The following is a 12,190-nucleotide window of genomic DNA, read 5'->3' as shown; positions in this document are numbered from 1 at the left end:
TCCATCCTTCCCAGGCCAGGCCATGAGCACAGCAATCATCACACCTCCCCAGCACCTCACTGGCAGATTTGCACCTGCCACTCACATCCCTCTCTTTGTGCCATCCAGGAAGCAAAGGAATGGTTTGTGGTAATTTGTCTGAGCATTCACACCTGCCCCACCAGCAAACTTTGTGTTCCCAGCAGCCAGCTCCCCCTCCCTCCTTCCAGTCACAACCTGTCAGAACCTTATCCCATCTATTGATGTGTTTTCCTCACAGCTGCCCATCCTTCCCACCTTTCTGAAGGAAGCACAGCTTTATTACCTGACCCTGGGAGTGCAGTTTCTTCTCTGCTCACCTAGAGATGCCCATGGCCACTGCAGAACTGGCCCTCAGCAAGTGGCACCTGAATTTCCCTGTACTCAACAGCCTTGTTTTCTCTGTCTTCAGCAACAGGAGCAGAAAGGCTGATGGGAGAGGAAAGTTTTGGAGAAAGGCACATTCCTCCTCCCTCCCAGCAGAATGGTTTTGGGGATGACCCTGGGCAGGAGGCAGGACTGTGCCCAACACAAGGCAGACAGGGAGAGTCACTCTGGGACCTTCAGGGGGATGGGGCTGTGGGGAAAATACAGGGAGAGGACACAGCTCCATAGCTGATCTCTGCTCACCATCACTCCTACCAAGCTGCTTTGGTTAAGTCTCAGGATTTCATGCACCCACTTATCCCCGTGACAGCCTACCCACATCAGCTTGGGCAGATTTTTTAAGGTGACATCTTATAAACACCTTGGAGGATGATTTTCCAAATGTTCCCTATATCCCATGGTGGTATTCAAGGTCCTGTTTTCTATAATGTTCTGCTACCTTGCCACCAACTACTTTCAAAATCTGTCAAGGCAAAATTGCAAACTGAAATGCTTCTACTGACAGGATTTGAATGGCTCTCTGAGCCTTGTGCTGCATTTCCTCTGGCGCTGCACAGAGGTGACAGCATCCCCTGTTTCTTTTCCTCCTCCTCAGCAGGCCCCTGGGGACAGGGAGCTTGTATCCTTGCAGAACCTGGTGCTGGGAGGCTCCAGGCTGATCCCAGCTCTGCACCATCCCACAGATGCTGTGCTGATAGAGGAAACTGAGCTGAGCAGCTCAGGGTCACTGCTGCCGCCCATAACCACCCGTTTCATGTCCTCCTTCAATATCTACTCTAATCACTGAAATCACTTGTGTGGGAGTTGACACAGAAGAAGAGATTGCTGGATTGATATTCTGTCTGGCATTGATGAAAACCTTTTTATAATGCCTTAATCCAGCACCCACAGAAGCAATTTGCTAATCTCTTGCTGACTTAGCTTCCAGCAGGATCGACCATAGGCAGTCACATTACCTGGTCAACCATATTATATTCTTTTTATGCAGAGAGAGAATGTCCTTCCTGACCCCAGAAGATGGTCATCCTTAGCTTTGAAGCCTGAGACCTGATTACCATTGTCCCAGATCGCAGGGCTGCAAATGCTATTAATTGCTACAAAGTTATGTAGCCTTTTACACTTCAAATCCATCCCGACTTTCATCTCAGCGACATCCTGCAGCAGGGAATTGTGTGCCTTCACTATACACTGAAGAAAGGCCTATTTCCTTTTAATTTGCTTTAAAAGTTGTGCCCTTTAATTTTGATGTGCCCCCCTTGTTCTTCTATCATCAAAGTGTTAAAATACTTCTGATCACATTTCATTTTAACCTTCATATACCTTTGTGCTGAAACCCGAATGTCCCTCCTCATTCCCAGCTTTCCCAGACTAGATGAACTATTATTTCCAGGCTTCCCTTATTTAACTTGTTAATATTTGTAAAGCAATTTAAAATGTATTAATATGGTTCAATTATAACATCACTTCTATTTTCCATCCTTCCTTTTAATGTCTCAAGTGTCCATCTAATTTGCCATCAATCTCCATTGATTCTCCCTCTGATGATATGTTAGTCTTTATAATATCCTGGGGAATATTTCTTCTGCCTTCCTGACCAGCATTTTGGAACAAAGAAGCTGAACACTGATGGACCATAAACATGATTCACTCTGCACTCAGTTTGTGTATGGATTTGCTGTTGCTTAGGCTTTGGTCTTGGCAATCAGTTTCATTATGTCCATGGGACTGTAATTAAAAATTTGTCTGTGTGATTCCAATTGCAGGATCAGACTCTTTGTGGTTCTGATTGCTCTGGGTTGGTGACAATTGAGCCCAGGTGTGAAAAAAAGTCTGTGTTTGGTAAACTTTGAGCAATATCTGAGCACTCAGTGACATATCCTGCAGCAGCAGGGCCTTGGAGACAAGAGGAGTGATTTTGAGATCTATCCAGTCACAAAGAAGGGAGAGAATTGAGATATGGTTATTGACCCCTTCTCTTTCCCACAGAAAGCTGGGAGACACCCAAAGAAAATATGTGGTACTAGACCTAAACCCCACCCCCCCAAAAAAATACTTCCATAGATGACTTGAAAATTACTCCATTACTGCAGAATGTTATGAAAACACAAAGCAGGAAAGGAATCAGTGGAGAAATGGTCACTCAGGATATTCCATCTGACAGTCCTCAGACAGCCACTGACTCTGCTGAAAGGTTGTCCCAGGAGTGACAGCCCTCACCCGTGTCTTTCTAATCCCTTTAGTGTCCTACTGTTGTTAGAACACATCTCAGTTTTTTCCAGTCTTAACAAGGCCCAATCCAGCTTCATCAGCAAAATATATCCCTCCTTCATCCCTCATCCTCCAGCAAATTCCCTGAGCAACACTTCCAGCTCCAATCAGTCTTTTCACCTTACCTCTTTCCCCTCAAGAAGCAAATAAAAGGATTGATGCACATGTATCTCTAATTGCACAGAAAGGGTTTTATATAAATATTTCTAGAACTCAAATTTCCGCTCTTTGATTACTTTAGGTAAATATTGTGGGAAAATCCTAATTGGTCTCTTTTCCCTGGTAGACCAGATTTATCTATTCACTGGCCTATAACTCAGTCCATCATTTTCAAATACTTTACTCTTCTCTTTTAGGAGAGTGGAAATGGCAGATAAACACATTATCAGCATTCTCCAGCATAAAACAGCAAAGCCTGGAGTTGTTTTGCAGAAGCAACTCTGAATTTGGACGACATGACAAGAAGCAATTCTAGAAATAGCTGCTCGTCTTAAGGCTACGTTATAGGGATCCTTGTTGCTGCTTTCTTCTCTCTGTTCACAATTTTAGCACAAACACTGTGCTCTTTGTTAGCTCTTCCCTTTGACTCTCTCTGTATTTCTTAGGCATTCTTCATTCTCAGCTTGCACCTCCTAAGCTCTCCCTCAAAACACACCTTTGATTTTGACTGCAAACCTCACTCAGCACACAGCAGTGTGGGAAATGGCTGGAACAACATTGCTGTTGCAGGCAGGGAGGTGGCCTGAGCCAGGAGGGACCCAGAGCCACATATGTAGCCCAGCATATGTCTGAGGGCTCAGCTCACCCGCTCACCATCCGCACCTGCCTGCAGAGCAGCCAGGCTGCTCCAGCCCTGCCTCCTGCTTCTGCTCCACTCATCCCACAGGTCCAGCTAAGGGCTCACACCTGCTCAGCCTGGTCCTCCAGCCTCCTCCCTGGGGTCACAGCTTCTTTCTGTTCATTCTTCTGGTTAGTTCTAGTTGCTGTGTCATTTTCCACAAACTCCTTTTATTTATTTTTCTGGTCCTGCAGCCTCACTTGCAATGTGCTGCCTGCACGAGGTGATGGTTTTAAAGCTCTCCCTCCCTGTCTTCCACCCTGCTTAGCAAGTCAGCATCCACAGCTGCAAGGATAAATTACCACAGAGGTCTCCAGTGTTAGCAATGTGTCTGACAGCCACACACACAGCTAGGGCAGGGTAAAGAAATGGCTAAATGGGATCAGTTGTGCAGACTCAGGACTTCTGGCCAAAACTGCATCCAAAACCATGATGGACACAGCGGAGTCCAGAGCACAGGCCAGGTTCTAAATCACACTCTAAATCAAAGCCTAAGAAAGAGATCCTCACTCACCACAGAGCCAGTTAACAGCCCTGGATTCGACAGGCTGTGATGATTTACAGCAAGAGGCTGTGAGCTTTTCACAGGAACTCGCTGTACAACATATTCCAGCTGTAACATGCAAAGATAGAAAAGTCCAGGCTGAAGACCTGTTGTAAGGCTTCAGGATGGATCTTCTCTAAATGCCAGGGTAAAGGACTTCCTATCAGGATAGCAATGAGACAGGTCTCAGGCATGAAGATTATAGGATCCAGAGCTACTCTACTGGAAATTGGGAGTGTGGAGGATGGATAGGAGTGAGAGCTCCCTCTATTCCTATATTCGCTTTTGATGTCCAACCAAAAGTCCTGGAGCAAATCTTTGGGGTTTTGTTGGTTTTCTGGAGCTTCTCTTATGTGTGAGAACCTCTCATAGCTCAGTGTGCAATCTTGGAGCTCTGAACTGACTTTGCTCATGACTCTCTGGGAGGGAAGATGTCTCTGTGATGGAAATACTCCACAGAATGGTGCCCACTGCTGACACACACACACACACAGAATTGTTCTAGGGCTGCAAAGCTGTACTGGTGCTTCTGGCTCTGCCCAGCATTTCCATCAGTGAACAGCAGCATGTGCCTGGCAAAGGCAATTCACTCCATCCTCCTCTGCAGGTGACCCTCTCTAGATTATTCACTCCTCTATGACTTACGGTAACTCCTATCGCCACTGGAAGAGGTGATCCATCAGCAGTGCAGCTGGTTGTTTTTCTGGAACAGGAGCCAGGAATCACATGTGTGAGAGTTCAAGCATTGGGGAATGCTATGTCAACACCCAGAAATCTGCCACCACCACTGGTGCCACTCAGCCAGCACTGCAGAGGACACAGCAGCAGCTCTGTGCAGAGCTCAGCTCTGCCAGCTGCACCGTGCAGGCAACAGTAAAATGGATGTAGAACACATGACTTCAGAAGAACAAATAGCAAAAATAAATAAACATCTTTCTCCTGTGAAGCTGCTTGCAGGTCCTGACTCAAGGCTGCAGGAAAACAGCTCCCTGAGCAGGGGGCTGTAAATGTTGTGTTAAACTCCCCAGCCTAGGCTCAGGGGAATCCTGGGCCTGACTCCTGTTTTCCTTCCAAAATGACATGTTCATATGCCCAGTTTATGCCACCTCCACTTGGGATGTGATCCAGCATTCCTGAAATAAACTTAAGTCCTTCCATAGCCTTCAGCCGAGTCTAAATCAGCTGCTCCTCTGATTTCTGCTCTTTGTCCCATTCCTCTCTCCCACTAGTCAGGACTTTTCCTTCCCTGGCACTGGATAGCTTAGCTCATCAAGCCAGCAACAGCTGTCCTGTGCCTACTCCAAACCCTGGGAATGTCACCTCATTTGTGTGGTCCCTCTTTGCCCATCCTCTCTCCAGACAGAAGTACCTTGTTTATCCACTTTGCTTCCCCACTTTGCTTCCCCAGGTCTCTCTCCTTGATAACATTTCAGCGACGAGCCCACTGCAGCCCTGCCCAGATGTGCTCCAGGCCCAGCACATCAGCTGGACGTGGCCATGCAGAGGCACAGCAAGCAGGGAAAAACCTTCCTTGGCATCCAAGAGCACTCTGGAGTATTACATATTCCTGGGAGGAAATGTTTGCCCCGACTCAGCTCAGCACCATTCCCCAACTTGGCATCCTGCTCTGGCTGCCATCTTCCAGGGAAGAGGGAGAATCACAGGACCAGACCCCAGTCCATGGATCTGTTTAGAGGCCAGATCTGTGTGTGTGTGGTGTGTGGATATTTTCCCTTTCTGAAAAGCTGCTCAGTGTGGCCTGGAAGGAAATGGGCCAAGGTCCTTACGGTTGTTAAAAATCTCATGATACTTTTGCAAGCAGGATGGTGTAAATCAAACAACTGGGCACAAGCTCCCTCGGTCTGGGTAATTTATATTCTGCCTCACTAAGTTCATCTCTGCACTTCCAATGCATGAAGTGATTTTTCACTTCCCCTGTAGTATTTGCTGGCACGGAAAAGCTGCTGGGCTCTGTCCCAGAAGTAGCTGCATTTCATCACGGGGTGAACGATCCCTGCACGCCCCGGGCCGGCTCCCGCAGGCTCTGCTTGCCCCGCGGCTCCGGAGCGGGAGGAGGCGGCCGGCACCGGTCCAGCCGCACCTGGGCTCCGGGAGCAGAGCCCGCCGGCAGCGAGCGCACAGCCCGGCCCCTCCGCCTGATCCCGGCTGGGGACGGGGCGGGATGAGGGCAGGGATGAGGGCAGGGATGAGGGCAGGAGATGAGGGAAGAGATGCCAGCAGGGGATGAGGGGAGGGATGAGGGCAGGGATGGGGCAGAGATTGAGGGAAGAAATGCGGGCAGGGGATGAGGGAATAGATGAAGACAGGGATGCGGGCAGGGATAAGGGCAGGGGATGCTGGTGGGGAATACGGGCAGGGATGGTGCGGGCAGGGATGATACAGGCAGGGATGGTGCGGGCAGGGATGGTGAGGGCAGGGATGGTGCGGGCAGGGATGGTGCGGGCAGGGATGGTGCGGGCAGGGATGATACGGGCAGGGATGGTGCGGGCAAGGATGATACGGGCAGGAATGGTGCGGGCAGGGATAGTTCGGGCAGGGATGATACGGACAGGGATGGTGCGGGCAGGGATGGTGCGGGCAGGGATAGTTCGGGCAGGGATGATACGGGCAGGGATGGTGCGGGCAGGGATGGTGCGGGCAGGGATGGTGCGGGCAGGGATGATACGGGCAGGGATGATACAGACAGGGATGATACGGGCAGGGATAGTTCGGGCAGGGATGATACGGGCAGGGATGGTGCGGGCAGGGTTGCGGGCGAGCCCCGCTCCGCTCCGCGCCCGGAGCTGCGTGGAGCCACAGCGCCCCCTCCTGGGGCCCGGCGGCACCGCCCGCCCGCTACGCTGGCGCTGCGGAGCTGAGCGGGGCTTAACGGGGCTGAGCGGGGCTTAACAGGGCTGAGCGGGGCTGAGCAGGGCTGAGCAGGGCTACGCGGGGCCGAGCGGGACTGCCCGGGGCTGCGCGGGGCTTAACGGGGCTGAGAGGGCTTAACGGAGCTGCGCGGGACTGAGCGGGGCTCAGTGGGGTTAAGCAGGGCTTAAATGGGGCTGAGCGGGACTGAGCGGGACTGAGCAGGCCTGAGTAGGGCACGGACTGTGTTTCCTTCCTGGGTTGTCCCTCCCTGATTTCTCACCTCCGAACCCCGTGTCTCGTGGTGCTCGGGGAGTTCTTCACCCTCATTTATGGTATTCAGCTATTTTTCCTGCCTCCCCCCAAACCCAAATAATTTTTTTTCCTGCTTTTTCAATATCTCTGCATCAGCTGTAAATACCAAGTCCTGGATAAAGTCTGGAAATCCACATCCATTCCTGGAGGTGGGCAGGGAAGTGGGTGCAGATCTCTGGTTCTGGAGTCAGTTCCTGCCGTGCTTTCCAGAGCAATGCACCTGGAGAAGGTGGTGGGGCTCCTGCCTGAGCAAGGATGAGAGAATTTGGCTTTGAACTATTTCTGTCACACAGACAACAATGACTATTGTCTGCTGGCAGACCCATTCCCACGTAGTGTTTAGCATCCACCTTACACACACTTCCAATGTAGTAAACAGTGGTGGTTAGGAGGGAACGGAGACACATTCGGTGCCTTTTCTTTCGGGACACATTTTACCTAAAACCAGCCAATTCACCATATGTTTCTCCCCTCCAAAGTTTTAACACAGACTTTAGTCAGCCTTGTTATATTCCTGCTCTTGGGGCTTGTCTCCTCACTAGGCCCGATGCAGAGGGGAAGAGAAGGAAGGTCGGAGGGGGATGTTAAACACCTCTAGCACCAGTGACATCATCTCCCCTGTGCCCACTGTCATTTCTGATCAAAGGGGCATGCAAAGGGAGTATCTGCTCCCTGAGGATGAGAGGGTTTTTCTCTGAACCAGGGTAAGACTGAAGTGGAACCTTGCATTGTGTGTTTTAGCCATAGATGTGTGTGTGATTCTGCTCACACTAACTCACACACATTAAAATGCTATGGAACTCCAGCAGAGCTCTCCCCATACTCTCAGACTCCAGCTCCTGATCAGAGAAGGCATGATGAGTATGGAATTGCCACCGCTCCCCCAGCCATTTCCCTGCTTCCCTGTCTGCTGCTCGTCTGCCTTTCCAGTACTGAAATCATACCCGAGCCCTGGGAATCTGCAAAGAGCCATAAAAGAAACCTAGACACACCAAATGCAGAGGGTTTTCTGCTGAGTTGCAGAGGGTTTTGGAGTCAGACAAACCCCAAATCAATGCCTGGAGCCAACTGCCAGAGAGAAAGCTACACTGGAGGCACAAACCACCTACGGCGAGCCCCGCTAGGAAGACAGCACGCGTGTGCTCATGTGAACTTCTGAAGGTTTGATTTACATAATAAGAATATCAATGCAGCTATTTCTGCACGCTCCAGTGTGTGTGGAGCCCACCTGTGTGGCTGGGTGTGCAGGAGCTGTGGGGCTGCAGAGCTCAGAGAGGTGTTTGCATGCACAGCAGAGCAAGCCCGAGCTGCTGTGTGCGAGCCTGGGGTGGGCTGTGAGTTCCACGGCGTGTGCTGCCTGTGCTTGGTGTGTGCATGCTCCAGGGAGACCACGGTGGCTTGTCTGGGGTGTGTGGGAGGGAGAGAGTCCAGGGCTGGCTGGCTGCTACTCACAAGCAGAGCTGATCGATATTTTTCCTTTATAAGGAATCTTTTTTTTCAAAACCTTTCATGTTTCTTACACCAAAGCCACATCTCATCTTTACTCGCTCCCACCTCCTCTCACTGTCTCCCAAATACTTCTCTACAACTCCTGGGAAAGCAGATTTATTGCCATTAACAAATTTTTATTATGCAGTCAGATGAGCAGCCAGAGTAAAGCATGAAGGACCCTTCTTGTCCTGTCTAGTGCAGATGTCAATCACACGGCTAAATTCAAACACCAGTTCTGCCAGCATTTCATCTGCTGCTGGGCTCCCTCCATGAAGCTGAGACTGCATCCAAGAAGTGACACCTCCTTCCCTTCCCCACTCTCAGGTTCCAGCACGGGGGAACTCTCCAAAGCCAAAACACACACCTATAACCCCCCTCCTCTCTCCAGATGGTCTCTGGGGCTTTAGACCCAGGCTGTGCTGGACCTCGGGGATGATGCAATGGCACGGAGATGCCCTCCGTCCCGCCATTCCCCAAGGACTGGGAAAAGGCAAAGTTATGCTCCACATCAGCCTGGCAAGCAGCACCGAATGGGGAAATGAATGCGGGGAAAACCCATCTCCAGCACCGTGGGGTGCAGCTCCCCGCCATCCCTGCCCTCCCCCGGCTCTGCCGCGGTCTCCCATCCCCGCTGCAAGTAGAGGCAATCAGCCCAGTGTGGGATTCGAGGCGACAGACTTTCCTTCTCCTCCGCGATTTGCTTGTCACTTGCGAAAGCGGAGCGGTGGATTAAGTGGAGATGACACCATCTCCTTGGGGACGGTCCCCCCCTGCTCCGGGATGCACCGGCACTCCGGAATACTGATGGATCCTGGCTGCCTGCCCCCCCACCGCCAGCCCCGCCGAGCCGGCGCTGAACCCCAATTGCCGAGCATCCTCCGGGGGGGCTGCCCCAGCTGAAAGCAGCGCTCCCCGCCTTCCCAGTGCGCGAATCTCGGCCCCTCGCCCGGCACCACGTACACAGAAGGGGCAAGGGAGCTGCGGGACTTGGCCATCCATCCATCCATCCACCCGGCGCTGGCCAGGGCGGGGGTGCAGGCGGGCAGGGGGGGCGGAGGGGCCGCGTTACACAACCGCGGCAGGACGGGGAGCCGGCCCCGGGCAGGGCAGCGCCGCAGAGCAGCGCAGCGCTCGCCTTACCTGATGCTAATGTCCCTCTGTGGCGGAGATCGGCTCGCCCGTGCGTTTTATTCGGCTCGGTAGGAACTTGTGGGAGAGCTTCTCTGTCCAGCTCGCATACTGGGTGCGGGGCTGATACTGCAGGCGTGAAAATCCTGGGGCTCTAGCAGTCCTTTTCATGCTCAGACAGAAAATCCCCTTCCTTGATCCAGATCGCGGGCATTAAGGGCAGAGGCAAGGAAAAAAAAAATCCGCTTCTCCCCTTCTTCCTTTTCCTTTTTCTTGCTTGTTTTTCCCCCTTCCTGTGTCCCCCCCCCCTCTCTTCTGCTGCTCAGTTCGTGGCCATCGGGGGAAAGAGCAGAGGCAGCAGGGAGAATGGAGAGGGGGTTAGAAATAAAAATGAAAAGAGCTCCAGGAGGGAAGCGAGAGGCTGGGCTTGCCACCGGGGGAGGGGCTTGGAGCGGGCTGGAGAGGATGAATGGGGAAGAGGAAAGCAGGGCGGAGCCCCAGCTCGGCTGTTTTATTCTAAGAAGTGTTTTGTACATAATTAGAGAAGGGGCGGGGCCGGGAGCAGAAAGGAGGGACTAAAGCTCCGGGCAGACGGAGCCTGGGTCGTGGGAAGGGAGGGTGAGAGCGGGAAGGGCCGCGGGATGGACTGCGGGAGGGGCCGAAACTTGTCTGCAGAGGGGGATCCGAGGGGATTTGGGGAGGAGGCGGCAGCGGGGCCGGTTGCCATTCCAGGAAGACCCCATCTATTTAATTTTCTTTTTTTTTTCCTTTTTTTTTTTTTTTTTTATTTCCCTACACCCCCACGCCTTCAGTTTTCTCCACCCGGACGGCTCCCGGCTGGCTGGGCCGCGGCGATGGGAGTGAAGGATGCTCCCCGCCGGATCCCAGCGCTGGGGAGCCCGCAGCGCCCTGGGGAGAGAGGCCGGGCCGAGAGCGGATCAGCACCGCGGACAGCGCCGGGCGGAGAGCGGAGCCGGGCTGGGCCGGGCTGGGCTGGGCTGGGCTGGGCTGGGCTGGGAATGGGCTGGGCTGAACCCGGCTGGGAATGGGCTGGGCTGGGCCGGGCTGGGCTGGGCTGGGCTGGGCTGGGCTGGGCTGGGAATGGGCTGGGCTGAACCGGGCTGGGCTGGGATGGGATGGGAATGGGCTGGGAATGGGCTGGGCTGAGCTGAGCTGAGCTGGGCTGGGCTGGGCTGGGCTGGGCTGGGAATGGGCTGGGCTGGGCCGGGCTGGGCTGGGCTGGGCCGGGCTGGGAATGGGCTGGGCTGGGAATGGGCTGGGCTGGGCTGGGAATGGGCTGGGCTGGGCTGGGCTGGGCTGGGCTGAGCTGGGCTGGGCTGGGCTGGGATGGGATGGGCTGGGCTGGGCTGGGCTGGGCTGAACCGGGCTGAGCTGAACCGGGCTGAGCTGAGCCGGGCTGGGCTGGGCTGGGCTGGGAATGGGCTGGGCTGAACCCGGCTGGGAATGGGCTGGGCTGGGCCGGGCTGGGCTGGGCTGGGCTGGGCTGGGCTGGGAATGGGCTGGGCTGAACCGGGCTGGGCTGGGATGGGATGGGATGGGAATGGGCTGGGAATGGGCTGGGCTGAGCTGAGCTGAGCTGGGCTGGGCTGGGCTGGGCTGGGCTGGGCTGGGCTGGGAATGGGCTGGGCTGGGCCGGGCTGGGCTGGGCTGGGCCGGGCTGGGAATGGGCTGGGCTGGGAATGGGCTGGGCTGGGCTGGGAATGGGCTGGGCTGGGCTGGGCTGGGCTGGGCTGGGCTGGGCTGGGCTGGGCTGAGCTGGGCTGGGCTGGGCTGGGATGGGATGGGCTGGGCTGGGCTGGGCTGGGCTGAACCGGGCTGAGCTGAACCGGGCTGAGCTGAGCCGGGCTGGGCTGAACCGGGCTGGGCTGAACCGGGCTGGGCTGGGCTGGGCTGGGCTGGGCTGGGCTGGGCTGAGCTGGGCTGGGCTGAGCTGGGCTGGGCTGAGCTGGGCTGGGCTGAACCGGGCTGGGCTGGGCTGGGCTGGGCTGAACCGGGCTGAACCGGGCTGAGCCAGGCTGAGCTGAACCTGGATGAGCTGAGCTGAACTGGGCCGAGCTGAGCCGGGCCAGGCTGAGCTGAGATGAGCTGAGCAGAACCGAGCTGAGCTTACTTTGGAACAGCCAGCTGCACTCCCAGACTGGCTGTGTCCCTGGTGAAAGTCCAGCTGCTGAGATGAGGAATGGAGATGGGGCTGATTCAAGGGCATGATCCACCCAGATAAACCCCAGCAGATCAGCAAAGGCAGCCCAGTGTAGGGGCAGAGCTTAACAAAATGCTATGATGTGGGTTTTCAGAAACCTCTAGGTTTCCAG

The 12,190-nt window shown here is 54.2% G+C and overlaps 1 protein-coding gene across 2 annotated transcripts in view; it reads right to left on the bottom strand.

Moving 5' to 3' along the window:
• BRINP1 (BMP/retinoic acid inducible neural specific 1) overlaps positions 1–10,301 on the bottom strand; it is an 87,311-nt gene extending 77,010 nt beyond the window's left edge. The window contains exon 1 of one of the 2 annotated variants that reach the window (XM_079324325.1): positions 9,870–10,301. The gene's annotated coding sequence lies outside the window, so the exon portion shown is untranslated. The remainder of the gene's footprint in view (positions 1–9,869) is intronic. The other variant, XM_079324326.1, reaches the window with a different exon arrangement.
• Positions 10,302–12,190: the final 1,889 nt, after the last annotated feature.

Source organism: Erithacus rubecula (genome assembly GCF_903797595.1).
Source record: "Erithacus rubecula genome assembly, chromosome: 21".
In the NCBI taxonomy this organism is placed as follows: domain Eukaryota; kingdom Metazoa; phylum Chordata; class Aves; order Passeriformes; family Muscicapidae; genus Erithacus; species Erithacus rubecula.
This window is presented reverse-complemented; position numbering and strand designations above follow the sequence as displayed.